Raw genomic sequence first — 13,752 nt, 5'->3', positions numbered from 1 at the left:
GAGAGCGGCGGGGACACTGGATAAAAGAGCACGAGGAGAGCTGCGGGGACTCCGTGAAAGAGCGCGAGGAGAGCGGCGAGGACTCAGCGAAAGAGCGCGTGGAGAGCGCCGGGGACTCAGTGAAAGAGCGCGAGGAGAGCGGCGGAGACTTAGGGAAAGAGGGCGAGGAGAGCGGCAGGGACACCGTGAAAGAGCGCGAGCAGAGCGGCGGGGACTGAGTGAAAGAGCGCGAGGAGAGTGGCGGGGACTCAGTGAAAGAGCGCGAGGACAGCGGCGGAGACTCAGTGAAAGAGCGCGAGGAGAGCGGCGGGGACACAGGGATATAGCGCGAGGAGAATGGCGGGGACACAGTGAAAGAGCGTGAGGAGAGCGGCGGAGACTCAGTGAAAGAGCGCGAGGAGAGTGGCGGGGACACGAGGAAAGAGCGCGAGGAGAGCGTTGGAGATTCAGTGAAAGAGGGCGAGGAGAGCGGCGGGGACACAGGGAAAGAGCGCGAGGAGAGCGGCGGAGACTCAGTGAAAGAGCGCGAGGAGAGTGGCGGGGACTCAGTAAAAGAGCGCGAGGAGAGCGGCGGGACTCAGAGAAAGAGCACGAGGAGAGCGGTGGGGACTCAGTGAAAGAGCGCGAGGAGAGCGGCGGAGACTCAGTGAAAGAGCGCGAGGAGAGCGGCGGGGACACTGGATAAAAGAGCACGAGGAGAGCTGCGGGGACTCCGTGAAAGAGCGCGAGGAGAGCGGCGGGGACTCAATGAAAGAGCGCGTGGAGAGCGGCGGGGACTCAGTGAAAGAGCGCGAGGAGAGCGGCGGGGACACAGGGATATAGCGCGAGGAGAATGGCGGGGACACAGTGAAAGAGCGCGAGGAGAGCGGCGGAGACTCAGTGAAAGAGCGCGAGGAGAGTGTCGGGGACACAGGGAAAGAGAGCGAGGAGAGCGTCGGAGACTCAGTGAAAGAGGGCGAGGAGAGCGGCGGGGACACAGGGATATAGCGCGAGGAGAATGGCGGGGACACAGTGAAAGAGCGCGAGGAGAGTGGCGGGGACACAGGGAAAGAGCGCGAGGAGAGCGTCGGAGACTCAGTGAAAGTGGGCGGAGAGCGGCGCGGACACAGGGATATAGCGCGAGGAGAATGGCGGGGACACAGTGAAAGAGCGCGAGGAGAGCGGCGGAGACTAAGTGAAAGAGCGCGAGGAGAGTGGCGGGGACAGGGAAAGAGTGCGAGGAGAGCGGCGGAGACTCTGTGAAAGAGCGCGAGGAGAGTGGCGGGGACTCAGTAAAAGAGCGCGAGGAGAGCGGCGGGACGCAGAGAAAGAGCGCGAGGAGAGTGGCGGGGACTCAGTGAAAGAGCGCGAGGAGAGCGGCGGAGACTCAGTGAAAGAGCGCGAGGAGAGCGGCGGGGACACTGGATAAAAGAGCACGAGGAGAGCTGCGGGGTCTCCGTGAAAGACCGCGAGGAGAGCGGCGGGGACTCAGTGAAAGAGCGCGAGGAGAGCGGCGGAGACTTAGGGAAAGAGCGCGAGGAGAGCGGCGGGGACACAGGGAAAGAGAGCAAGGAGAGCGTCGGAGACTCAGTGAAAGAGCGCGAGGAGAGCGGCGGGGACACAGGGATATAGCGCGAGGAGAATGGCGGGGACACAGTGAAAGAGCGCGAGGAGAGCGGCGGACACTGAGTGAAAGAGCGCGAGGAGAGTTGCGGGGACACAGGGAAAGAGCGCGAGGAGAGCGTCGGAGACTCAGTGAAAGAGGGCGAGGAGAGCGGTGTGGACACAGGGATATAGCGCGAGGTGAATGGCGGGGACACAGTGAAAGAGCGCAAGGAGAGCGGCGGAGATTCAGTGAAAGAGCGCGAGGAGAGCGGCGTGGACTTAGTGAAAGAGCGCGAGGAGAGCGCCGGGGACTCAGTGAAAGAGCGCGAGGAGAGCGGCGGAGACTTAGGGAAAGAGGGCGAGGAGAGCGGCAGGGACACCGTGAAAGAGCGCGAGCAGAGCGGCGGGGACTGAGTGAAAGAGCGCGAGGAGAGCGGCGGGGACTCAGTGAAAGAGCGCGAGGACAGCGGCGGAGACTCAGTGAAAGAGCGCGAGGAGAGCGGCGGGGACACAGGGATATAGCGCGAGGAGAATGGCGGGGACACAGTGAAAGAGCGCGAGGAGAGCGGCGGAGACTCAGTGAAAGAGCGCGAGGAGAGTGGCGGGGACACGAGGAAAGAGCGCGAGGAGAGCGTTGGAGACTCAGTGAAAGAGGGCGAGGAGAGCGGCGGGGACACAGGGAAAGAGCGCGAGGAGAGCGGCGGAGACTCAGTGATAGAGCGCGAGGAGAGTGGCGGGGACTCAGTAAAAGAGCGCGAGGAGAGCGGCGGGACTCAGAGAAAGAGCACGAGGAGAGCGGTGGGGACTCAGTGAAAGAGCGCGAGGAGAGCGGCGGAGACTCAGTGAAAGAGCGCGAGGAGAGCGGCGGGGACACTGGATAAAAGAGCACGAGGAGAGCTGCGGGGACTCCGTGAAAGAGCGCGAGGAGAGCGGCGGGGACTCAATGAAAGAGCGCGTGGGGAGCGGCGGGGACTCAGTGAAAGAGCGCGAGGAGAGCGGCGGGGACACAGGGATATAGCGCGAGGAGAATGGCGGGGACACAGTGAAAGAGCGCGAGGAGAGCGGCGGAGACTCAGTGAAAGAGCGCGAGGAGAGTGTCGGGGACACAGGGAAAGAGAGCGAGGAGAGCGTCGGAGACTCAGTGAAAGAGGGCGAGGAGAGCGGCGGGGACACAGGGATATAGCGCGAGGAGAATGGCGGGGACACAGTGAAAGAGCGCGAGGAGAGTGGCGGGGACACAGGGAAAGAGCGCGAGGAGAGCGTCGGAGACTCAGTGAAAGTGGGCAGAGAGCGGCGGGGACACAGGGATATAGCGCGAGGAGAATGGCGGGGACACAGTGAAAGAGCGCGAGGAGAGCGGCGGAGACTAAGTGAAAGAGCGCGAGGAGAGTGGCGGGGACAGGGAAAGAGTGCGAGGAGAGCGGCGGAGACTCTGTGAAAGAGCGCGAGGAGAGTGGCGGGGACTCAGTAAAAGAGCGCGAGGAGAGCGGCGGGACTCAGAGAAAGAGCGCGAGGAGAGTGGCGGGGACTCAGTGAAAGAGCGCGAGGAGAGCGGCGGAGACTCAGTGAAAGAGCGCGAGGAGAGCGGCGGGGACACTGGATAAAAGAGCACGAGGAGAGCTGCGGGGTCTCCGTGAAAGACCGCGAGGAGAGCGGCGGGGACTCAGTGAAAGAGCGCGAGGAGAGCGGCGGAAACTTAGGGAAAGAGCGCGAGGAGAGCGGCGGGGACACAGGGAAAGAGAGCAAGGAGAGCGTCGGAGACTCAGTGAAAGAGCGCGAGGAGAGCGGCGGGGACACAGGGATATAGCGCGAGGAGAATGGCGGGGACACAGTGAAAGAGCGCGAGGAGAGCGGCGGACACTGAGTGAAAGAGCGCAAGGAGAGTTGCGGGGACACAGGGAAAGAGCGCGAGGAGAGCGTCGGAGACTCAGTGAAAGAGGGCGAGGAGAGCGGTGTGGACACAGGGATATAGCGCGAGGAGAATGGCGGGGACACAGTGAAAGAGCGCAAGGAGAGCGGCGGAGATTCAGTGAAAGAGCGCGAGGAGAGCGGCGTGGACTTAGTGAAAGAGCGCGAGGAGAGCGGCGGAGACTCAGTGAAAGAGCGCGAGGAGAGCGGCGGGGACACAGTGAAAGAGCGCGAGGAGATCGGTGGGGAGACAGTGAAAGAGCGCGAGGAGAGTTGCGGGGACTCAGGATAAAAGAGTGCGAGGAGAGCTGCGGAGACTCAGTGAAAGAGCGCGAGGAGAGCGGTGGAGACTAGGCGAAAGAGCGCGGGGAGAGCTGCAGGGACTCCATGAAAGAGCGCGAGGAGAGCGGCGGGGACTCAGTGAAAGAGCGCGAGGAGAGCGGCAGGGACTCAGTGAAAGAGCGCGAGGAGAGCGGCGGGGACTCAGTGAAGAAGCGCGAGGAGAGGGGCGGGGACACTGTGAAAGAGCGCGAGGAGAGGGGCGGGGACACAGGATAAAAGGGCACGAGGAAGGGAGCGGGGAGCGAGGATAAATGAGCGCGAGGAAAGCGGCGGGGACACAGGTGCCGGAGAAGCAGCCTTCAGATTTTCGGCAGGAGCAGTGGCCAGGAGTTTGTCGGGAAGGTACGTTTTCCTCTTTAAAAACTTACTTTGAAGAGTAACATCACAGCAAAGCAGTGACCTGATTGGCTGGGAAGGAAACTGCTCCAATTAGCAGTAGCTGGGAGAAACCTAACTCTTTGTGTGTCGGTAAGTGTGGAAGGAAGTTAATGAGTTACCAATTTACAAGCATGCTGGGAATATTAACTATATTTTAACACTGCTTTTGAGCGAAAATAAGGAGGTCAAGTAATGTAAACCAAATACTGCTTAGTATGTGGTACTGGTCTTATTATGATAATAAGTTGTTCTTCCGAAGGACAACAAAATGCGGACTCGGATTGTTTTTAAACCAAGGGCAAAACATTCATATTTCCTCTTGCGTATGTTCCCAAGCTTTATCTCTTCAAAGTTGTTTCTTTCACCTATAAATATAATGGTTTTTGACTGCAGAACTCAGAGTGCAGTGCCTTGGCTTTGCAGCTGAAACACTGTCTCTCCACATGTACATTTGTGTAAATAAATTTCCTTAAATCGAACCTCGAGGAATTTGTCTTCATTATGATTTTCACGACAAATTGGCGCAGTCGGTGCAGTTTCCCTAATTTAACGGGACGTGAACCCCGAAACGAATCTCTAAACAGGACTCTCTCAGCTGAAAGGGAGAGAGCTATAGCGCGACCCGAGCTGAAAGAGGGGTCTGCGGCTCGGCAGCCTTAATTACTGGCCAGTGACTCATGCTCGGAGAGTTATCTTAGTTAATAAATTAATGATCGCTGCATAGGAAGAAAAAGGTGCCTTAGAGACTGAAATAAATAAAAAAAGACTTCGAGGTTCGTGAAAGGATAAACAGCGGTGTGCGCTCCCTGTAGTATTTGTAAATGATTTCCGCGGTTGTTGTTATTGTTATATATATGTTCTAAAGTATTTTGCAGAACGAACGATTAGCACTAAACTCACGGCTCCCACACAGGTCGTCCCAAAGCCTCGGTAAAGATATCCGGAGCGAGAAAGAAGGTGAACTCCTTAAAGAGGACAGATAAGGGAGTCAAAATGAATAAGAAAATGAAAATAAACTATCGTAAAGCAACGGAATGAGGTTGGTAAACCTATATGTCCCGCATAGGAATCTAATGAAGCTGACCCCCTTTCGGAAAAAAAAACAGGGGAGTAAAAGTAAATAGAAGATTAAGGTAAAAGCGAGATTTGGACGTGTGATAAGGCTAACGGTTAACTGTGATATTTGTGAGCTGTGAGAATCTGTGTGTTTTGTTGAACCAATTGATTTTAGTCAAAGCATGAAGTGGGTTGTATTTTTTATCGTCTGTCTGTGTGAGTCAGAGATTATAAATTAGGTAATTTTTGTTGAGATTCCTCGAATGAACGGAAACATTGGAAATTACGATCAGTTTAAAAGAAAGAAAGTGCCTTTACGAATAAATTGAATATGACTAAGTTTTAGATTACGTGAAAAAACGTAAATGGCATCATGCCAAGTTCTCTGCCCCTTAGATTCTGCAGGAAACATTAATCATTTCAGCAGACAGTTGATCTTTTCTGAATTGACAAAGAGAAAATATACGTCTCTAAGAATAGCTAATGCCTATAAAATCAATCATTGGAAATGGACTTAAATGTGTGCTATTCATAGCCCCCTCCCAGGGAATGTTTTGCTGCTTCTAACATACTCTTATGGTGCATCTTTGCTTTGAAGTGTGGGATCTCACCCGGCATAAAAGGGGGCTGGGTTCCCAATAATGATAATCATTCGAACGACGGAAATGAGTCCCTCGAACACTGGTTGGAAATAGAGGGAAAGAGGCTATCGTGCAAGGGGCAAAAAAGCATTTAACTCCCAGGAAGGATGAACCGGAACTGGCGACACCTGACCCTATTAGCCAGATAGACACTCTGCAAATTAGGAGCGGTAATACATCGCATTGATAATGGAATGTTTATAGCACTGTCTCAAATACGAGCTCACCGCCCCCTAGTCGTTATGTAAACTGTACACTACTGTAAACAGTCTATGTAAACAGTGCCTTACAGTAAAGATTGTTCGTGTAAACCGTGCATTGCTGTAAACAGAGTATATGTAACTTGTGTCCTTCTGTAAAAAGTGTTTATGTAAAATGTAAACTACTGTAAACAGAGTGAATGTAAACAGTACTCTACAACAACCAGTATTTATGTGAACCGTACACCACTGTAAAAGAAACTCGATGTGAACAATACCCCAAATTAAACAGTGTTTATTAAATCATATACTGCTCTAAACAAAGTCCATGTAAACATTGCCCTGCAGTAAACAGTTAATGTCAACCGGGCACCGCGGCAAACAGCGTTTATGTAAACAGCGCCTTACAGTAAACAAGGCCGACGGAAACCGTACTCTGCTGTAAACAGAGTCTATGTAAACAGTGTCCCGCAGTAAACAGTGTGTGGGAAAACCATGCACTGCTGTAAGTGGAGTCTATGTAAACAGTGCCCTCCAGTAAAAAGTTTTTGAAAACCGTAACCTGCTGTAATAAGAGTCTATGTAAACAGAGCACGACAATAAGCAGTGTTTATGTAAACCATCTGCTGTTCATAGAACTTACAGTGCAGAAGGAGGCCATTCGGCCCATCGAGTCTGCACCGTCTCTTTGAAAGAGCACCCTTCCCAAGATCAACACTGCCACCCTATCCCCATAACCCAGTAACCCCACCCAACACTAAGGGCAATTTTGGACACTAAGGGCAATTTATCATGGCCAATCCACCTAACCTGCACATCTTTGGACTGTGGGAGGAAACCGGAGCACCCGGAGGAAACCCACGCACACACAGGGAGGATGTGCAGACTCCGCACAGACAGTGACCCAAGCCGGAATCGAACCTGGGACCCTGGAGCTGTGAAGCAATTGTGCTATCCACAAGGCTACCGTGCTGCCCCCTGTTGTAAACAAAGTCTATGTAAACAATGAATATTCATTTAGCTACACCGTACACGGCTGTAACCAGAGTCTATGTAAACAATGCGGGCAGTAAACAGATTAAAGTAAACCGTGCACTAAAGTAAACAGAGTCTGTGTAAACACAGCCCTATAGGAAGCAGTGTTTACGTAAACTGTACACAACTGTTAAAAGCGTCTGTGTAAACAGTGCCGTACCGTAAACTGTGCTTATGTAAAATGTACACTGCTGTAAATAGGGACTATGTAAACAGTGCACTACAGTTAACAACATTTAAACTGTGCCCTACAGTAAACCGTGTCTATATAAACAGTGCCCGACAGTAAACAGTGTTTCTGTAAATCGTACACTGCTGTAAACAGTGACAAATGTCAACAGTGCCCTACGCACAGTCCTTGTAAACAGTGCGGAACTGTAAACAATACTTATGTAAACCGTACACTACTGCAAACAGAGTCTATGTACACAGTGCTCTATCGTAAACAATGTTAATGTAAATCATACACTAATGTAAACAGAGTCTTTGTAAATATAGCACTACAGCAAACAGTGTTTATGTAAACGGTATTCTGCTGGAAACAGATTCTGTATCAACGGTGCTCTACAGTAAACAGTTTATTTAAAATATATACTGCTGTAAACATGGTCGATTTAAACAGTGCCCTGCAGTAAACAGTGGTTACGTAAACCGTACAATACGGAAAACCTCGTCTATGTGAACATTGCCCTCGAGTAAACAAAGAGAAAGTGAACCATGCACTGCTGTAAACAGAGTCTATGTAAACAGTTCCCTACAGTAAATAGTGTTTATGTCAGCAATATCAGCTCTAAATAGAGTCAATGTAACAGTGCCCAATATTAAACCGTACACTACTGTAAATAGAGTCTATGTAAACAATGCCTTACAGTAAACAGAGTTAAAGTACACCGTACACTACTGTAAACAGAGTCTAGGTAAACAGTGTCCTACTGTAAACAAAGTTTGCGTAAACCGTACAATACGGTAAACATGGTCGATGTAAACATGGTCTAAAATAAACAGAGTGAAAGTTAACCATGCGCAACTGTAAACAATACTTATGTAAACCGTACACTACTGCAAACAGAGTCTATGTACACAGTGCTCTATAGTAAACAATGTTAATGTAAATCATACACTATTGTAAACAGAGTCTTTGTAAATATAGCACTGCAGCAAACATTGTTTAAGTAAACGGTATACTGCTGGAAACAGATTCTATATACACGGTGCTCTACAGTAAACAGTTTATTTAAAATATATACTGCTGTAAACAAAGTCCATGTAAACAGTTCCCTACAGTAAATAGTGTTTATGTCAGCTCTAAATAGAGTCTCTGTAACAGTGCCAAATAGTAAACCGTACACTACTGTAAATAGAGTCTATGTAAACACTGCCTTACAGTAAACAGAGTTAAAGTACACCATACACTACTGTAAACAGAGTCTAGGTAAACAGTGCCCTACTGTAAACAGTGTTTGCGTAAACCGTACAATACGGTAAACATGGTCTATGTAAACATGGTCTACAATAAACAGAGTGAAAGTTAACCATGCGCTGCTGTAATCAGAGTCCATGAAAACAGTTACCTGCAGTAAAGTAATAATATAAGCCGTAGCCTGCTGTAAACAGAGTCTATCTCACAGTCCCCTTCAGTAAATAGTATTTATGTAAACCGTACACTGCTGTAAACAGAGTCTATTAAACAGTGTCCTACTGTAAACAGTGTTTATGTAAAATGTACACTGCTGTAAACAGAGTAAATGTAATCAGTGCCCTTGAATAAACAGTGTTTATGTGAACCGTACACTGTTGTAAAATAACATCTATGTGAATAGTGCCTTAAATTAAACAGTAATTATTAAATCGTATACTGCTGTAAACAAAGTCCATGTAAACGCTGCCCTACAGTAAACATTGTTAATGTAAACCGGACGCAACTGCAAACAGCGTTTATGTAAACACTGCCCTACAGTAAACATTGTTAATGTAAACCGGACGCAACTGCAAACAGCGTTTATGTAAACAACGCCCTACAGTAAACACTGCCAACATAAACCGTACTCTGCTGGAAAACAGAGTCTATGTAAACAGTGCCCGGCAATCAACAGTGTCAATGTAAACCATACAGTGTTGTCAGCAGAGTCTAAGTGAAGAGTGCCTTACTGTTAACAGTTTTTAAAAACTGTACCCTGTTGTAATAAGAGCCTTTGTAAACAGTGCCCTCCAGTAAACAGTGTTTATGTAAATCGTATCTGCTATAAAGAGGGTCTACGCAAACAATGCCCTACAGTAAACAGTGTTTAAACACTGCCATATAGTAAACAGAGTCTATATAATATGTGCCAAACAGTAACCAGTATTTAAGCAATGGCCTACAGTAAACAGTCTATGTAAACAGTGCCAACAGCAAACAGTGTGTATGTTAAATGTACACTGTTGGAAGGAAAGTCGGTGAAAACAGTGCCTTACAGTAAACAGAGAAATTAAACCGTACACGACTGGAAACAGTCTATGTCAAAGTGGCCTCCAGTAAACAGTATTTAAACAGCACCATACAGTAAACAGAGTGAAAGTAATCCTTACATTAAAGTAAACAGACCCTTTGTAAAATGTGCCTTCTAGTAAAACGTGTTAATGTAAACCGTACACTGCTGTAAAAAGAGTCTATGTAATCAGTGCCCTACAGTAAACAGTGTTTCTGTAAATCGTACTCTGCTGTAAACAATGTCTGAGTAATCAGAGGACTACACTAAACAGTGTATATGTAAACGGTACACTGCTGTAAACAGAGTCTACATAAACAGGGCCCTGCAGTAAACAGAGTGAGAGCAAACTGTACACTCCTGTAAACAGAGTCTGTGCAAACAGTGCCCTACAGCAAACCGTGCATATGTAAAATGTACACTGTTGTAAACAAAGACTATGTACACAGTGCACTAACGTAAACAATATTTAAACTGTGCCCTACAGTAACAGAGTCTACTGTAAACAGAGTCTATGTAAACAGTGCCCCACAGTAAACAGAGTGAAAGTACACCATACACTGCTGTAACAGAGTCGATGTAAACAGTGCCCCACAGTGAACAGAGTGAAAGTACAACATAAACTGCTGTAACAGAGTCGATGTAAACAGTGCCCTACACTAAACAGTCATCCTAACAGGGCGCTACTGTAAACTATGTTTATGTAAACCGTACACTACTGCAAACAATCTTTGTACATGTGCCCTGTAGTTTATATAGTCTATTTAAACAGTGTCCTGCATTAAACAGTCTACTTAAACCGGACATTTCTGCAAACGGAGACTATGGAAATAGTGCCGTACAGTAAACAATCTTATTGTAAACCGTACACTGCTGTAAATAGTCTCTGTATACAGTGACCTACAGTTATCAGTGTTTAAGTAAACCGTACACTACTGAAACCAGAGTCCATGTAAATATAGCACTACAGTAAACAGTGTTTATATAAACGGTATACACTGGAAACAGTCTAGAAAACAGTGCCCTGTTGTAAACAGGCTATATAAACAGTGCCGGATAGTTAACAGTCTTGTTAACTGAGTGCTGAATTTGGTGTATTTGAGTGCGATAGTGGGAGTTTGGTGACCGAGGGAGTATAAGGCTTCATTTTTATCTAAAGTTTAGACTTTCTTTTATTTAGTTAATTAACTTAAATGTTGCTGTTTGGTTTAGAAGAAGGTGGATTTTCAATAAGCTTTAAACAGGCTTCTACTTGTAGGCACTTGCAGCTGGAGCTTGTTAATTAGTTAATTGGATTAGGCCAGTTTTCAGAGGCTAGATTCACAGTATAAAAGTGATCCCCGACAGTGCAGACTTTGTTTGCACTGAGTGCTGAATTTGGTGCATTTGAGTGCGATAGTGAGAGTTTGGTGACCGAGGGAGTATAAGGCTTCATTTCTATCTAAAGATTAGTCTTTCTTTTATTTAGTTAATTAACTTAAAAGTTGCTGTTTGGTTTAGAAGAAGGTGAATTTTCAATCAGCTTTATCAGGCTTCTACTTGTAGGCACTTGCAGCTGGAGCTTGTTAATTAGTTAATTGGATTAGGCCAGTTTTCAGAGGCTAGATTCACAGTATAAAAGTGATCCCCTACAGTGCAGACTTTGTTTGCACTGAGTGCTGAATTTGGTGCATTTGAGTGCGATAGTAAGAGTTTGGTGACCGAGGGAGTATAAGGCTTCATTTTTATCTAAAGTTTAGTCGTTCTTTTATTTAGTTAATTAACTTAAAAGTTGCTGTTTGGTTTAGAAGAAGGTGAATTTTCAATACGCTTTAAACAGGCTTCTACTTGTAGGTACTTGCAGCTGGAGCTTGTTAATTAGTTAATTGGATTAGGCCAGTTTTCAGAGGCTAGATTCACAGTATAAAAGTGATCCCCTACAGTGCAGACTTTATTTGCACTGAGTGCTGAATTTGGTGCATTTGAGTGCGATAGTAAGAGTTTGGTGACCGAGGGAGTATAAGGCTTCATTTTTATCTAAAGTTTAGTCTTTCTTTTATGTAGTTAATTAACTTAAAAGTTGCTGTTTGGTTTAGAAGAAGGTGAATTTTCAATAAGCTTTAAACAGGCTTCTACTTGTAGGCACTTGCAGCTGGAGCATGTTAATTAGTTAATTGGATTAGGCCAGTTTTCAGAGGCTAGATTCACAGTATAAAAGAGATCCCCTACAGTGCAGACTTTGTTTGCACTGAGTGCTGTATTTGGTGCATTTGAGTGCGTTAGTGAGAGTTTGGTGACCGAGGGAGTTAGGTGAGGAGGGAGTAAGGTGCTCCTTTCATTTTGTTTCCGACATTTCCGCAAAGAGTGCGAAGAGAGCCAGGAGTTTACAGAAAGTGTAGCTGACTGGGAGCAGGGTCGGAGGGCGGAGATCTAGTTAGTCCACAGGGCAGCTATATTCTGTCAGGTAAGAGGGGATGGACGCTAGGCCAGTTACATGCTCCTCCTGTAGGATGTGGGTGGTGAGGGATACCACCGGTGTTCCCACTGACTATACCTGCGGGAAGTGCACCCAACATCAGTTCCTCAAAGACCGTGTTAGGGAACTGGAGCTGAAGCTGGATGAACTTCGGATCATCCGGGAGGCAGAGGGGGAGATTGAGAAGAGTTACAAGGAGGTAACCACACCCAAGGTACAGGACAAGAATAGCTGGGTTACAGTCAGGGGGAAAAAAACAAACCTGCAGAAAGTGCAGGGATCTCTCGTGGCCGGTCCCCTTCAAAACAAGTATACCGTTTTGGATGCTGTTGGGGGGGGGGGGGGATGACCTACCGGGGGAAGGCCCTAGCGGCCAGGTCTCTGGCACTGAGTCTGGCTCTGGGGCTCAGAAGGGAAGGGGAGAGAATAGAAAAGCAATAGTTGTAGGAGATTCAATGGTTAGGGGAATAGATAGGAGATTCTGTGGTCGCAAGCGAAACTCCCGGAAGGTATTTTGCCTCCCGGGTGCCAGGGCCAGGGATGTCTCGGATCGTGTCTTCAGGATCCTTAAGGGGAAGGGGGAGCAGACAGAAGTCGTGGTGCACATTGGTACCAACGACATAGGTAGAAAAGGGGTGTTGAGGTAATAAACAAGTTTAGGGAGTTAGGCTGGAAGTTAAAAGCCAGGACAGACAGAGTTGTCATCTCTGGTTTGTTGCCGGTGCCACGTGATAGCGAGGCTTGGAATAGGGAGAGAGTGCAGTTGAACACGTGGCTGCAGGAATGGTGTAGGAGGGAGGGCTTCAGGTATTTGGATAATTGGAGCGCATTCTAGGGAAGGTGGGACCTGTACAAGCAGGACGGGTTGCATCTGAACCAGAGGGGCACCAATATCCTGGGAGGGAGGTTTTCAGTACTCTTCGGGAGGGTTTAGAATAATTTGGCAGGGGAATGGGAACCGGATTTGTAGTCCAGCAACTAAGGTAGCCGATAATCAGGACTCCAAAGCGTGTAATGAGGCAGTCGGGAAGGGAACACTGACAAAGGAGAGTTCTTGCAGGCACGGAGATGGGTTGAAGTATGTGTACTTCAACGCAATAAGCATCAGGAATAAGATGGGTGAACTTAAGGCATGGATCGGTACTTGGGACTACGATGTGGTGGCCATCACATAAACTTGGATAGAAGAGGGGCAGAAATGGTTGTTGGAGGTCCCTGGTTATAGATGTTTCAATAAGATTAGGTAGGGTGGTAAAAGAGGTGGGGGGGGGGGTGGCATTATTAATTAGAGATAGTATAACAGCTGTAGAAAGGCAGTTCGAGGAGTATCACCCTATTGAGGTAGTATGGATTGAAGTCAGAAATAGGAAAGGAGCAGTCACCATGTTAGGAGTTTTCTATAGCCCCCCCCCCCCCCCCCCCCCCCCCAATAGTAGCAGAGATGTGGAGGAACAGATTGGGAAACAGATTTTGGAAAGGTGCAGAAGTCATAGGGGAGTAGTCATGGGCGACTTTAACTTCCCAAATATTGAGTGGAAACTCTTTCGATCAAATAGTTTCGATGGGGTGGTGTTTGTGCAGTGTGTCCAGGAAGCTTTTCGAACACAGTATGTAGATTGTCCGACCAGAGGAGGGGCAATATTGGATTTAGTACTGGGTAATGAGCCAGGGCAAGTGATAGATTT

Source organism: Scyliorhinus torazame, chromosome 20 (assembly GCF_047496885.1).
Source record: "Scyliorhinus torazame isolate Kashiwa2021f chromosome 20, sScyTor2.1, whole genome shotgun sequence".
NCBI classification, from domain to species: Eukaryota; Metazoa; Chordata; class Chondrichthyes; order Carcharhiniformes; family Scyliorhinidae; genus Scyliorhinus; species Scyliorhinus torazame.
Note: the sequence above shows the minus strand (reverse complement) of the source record.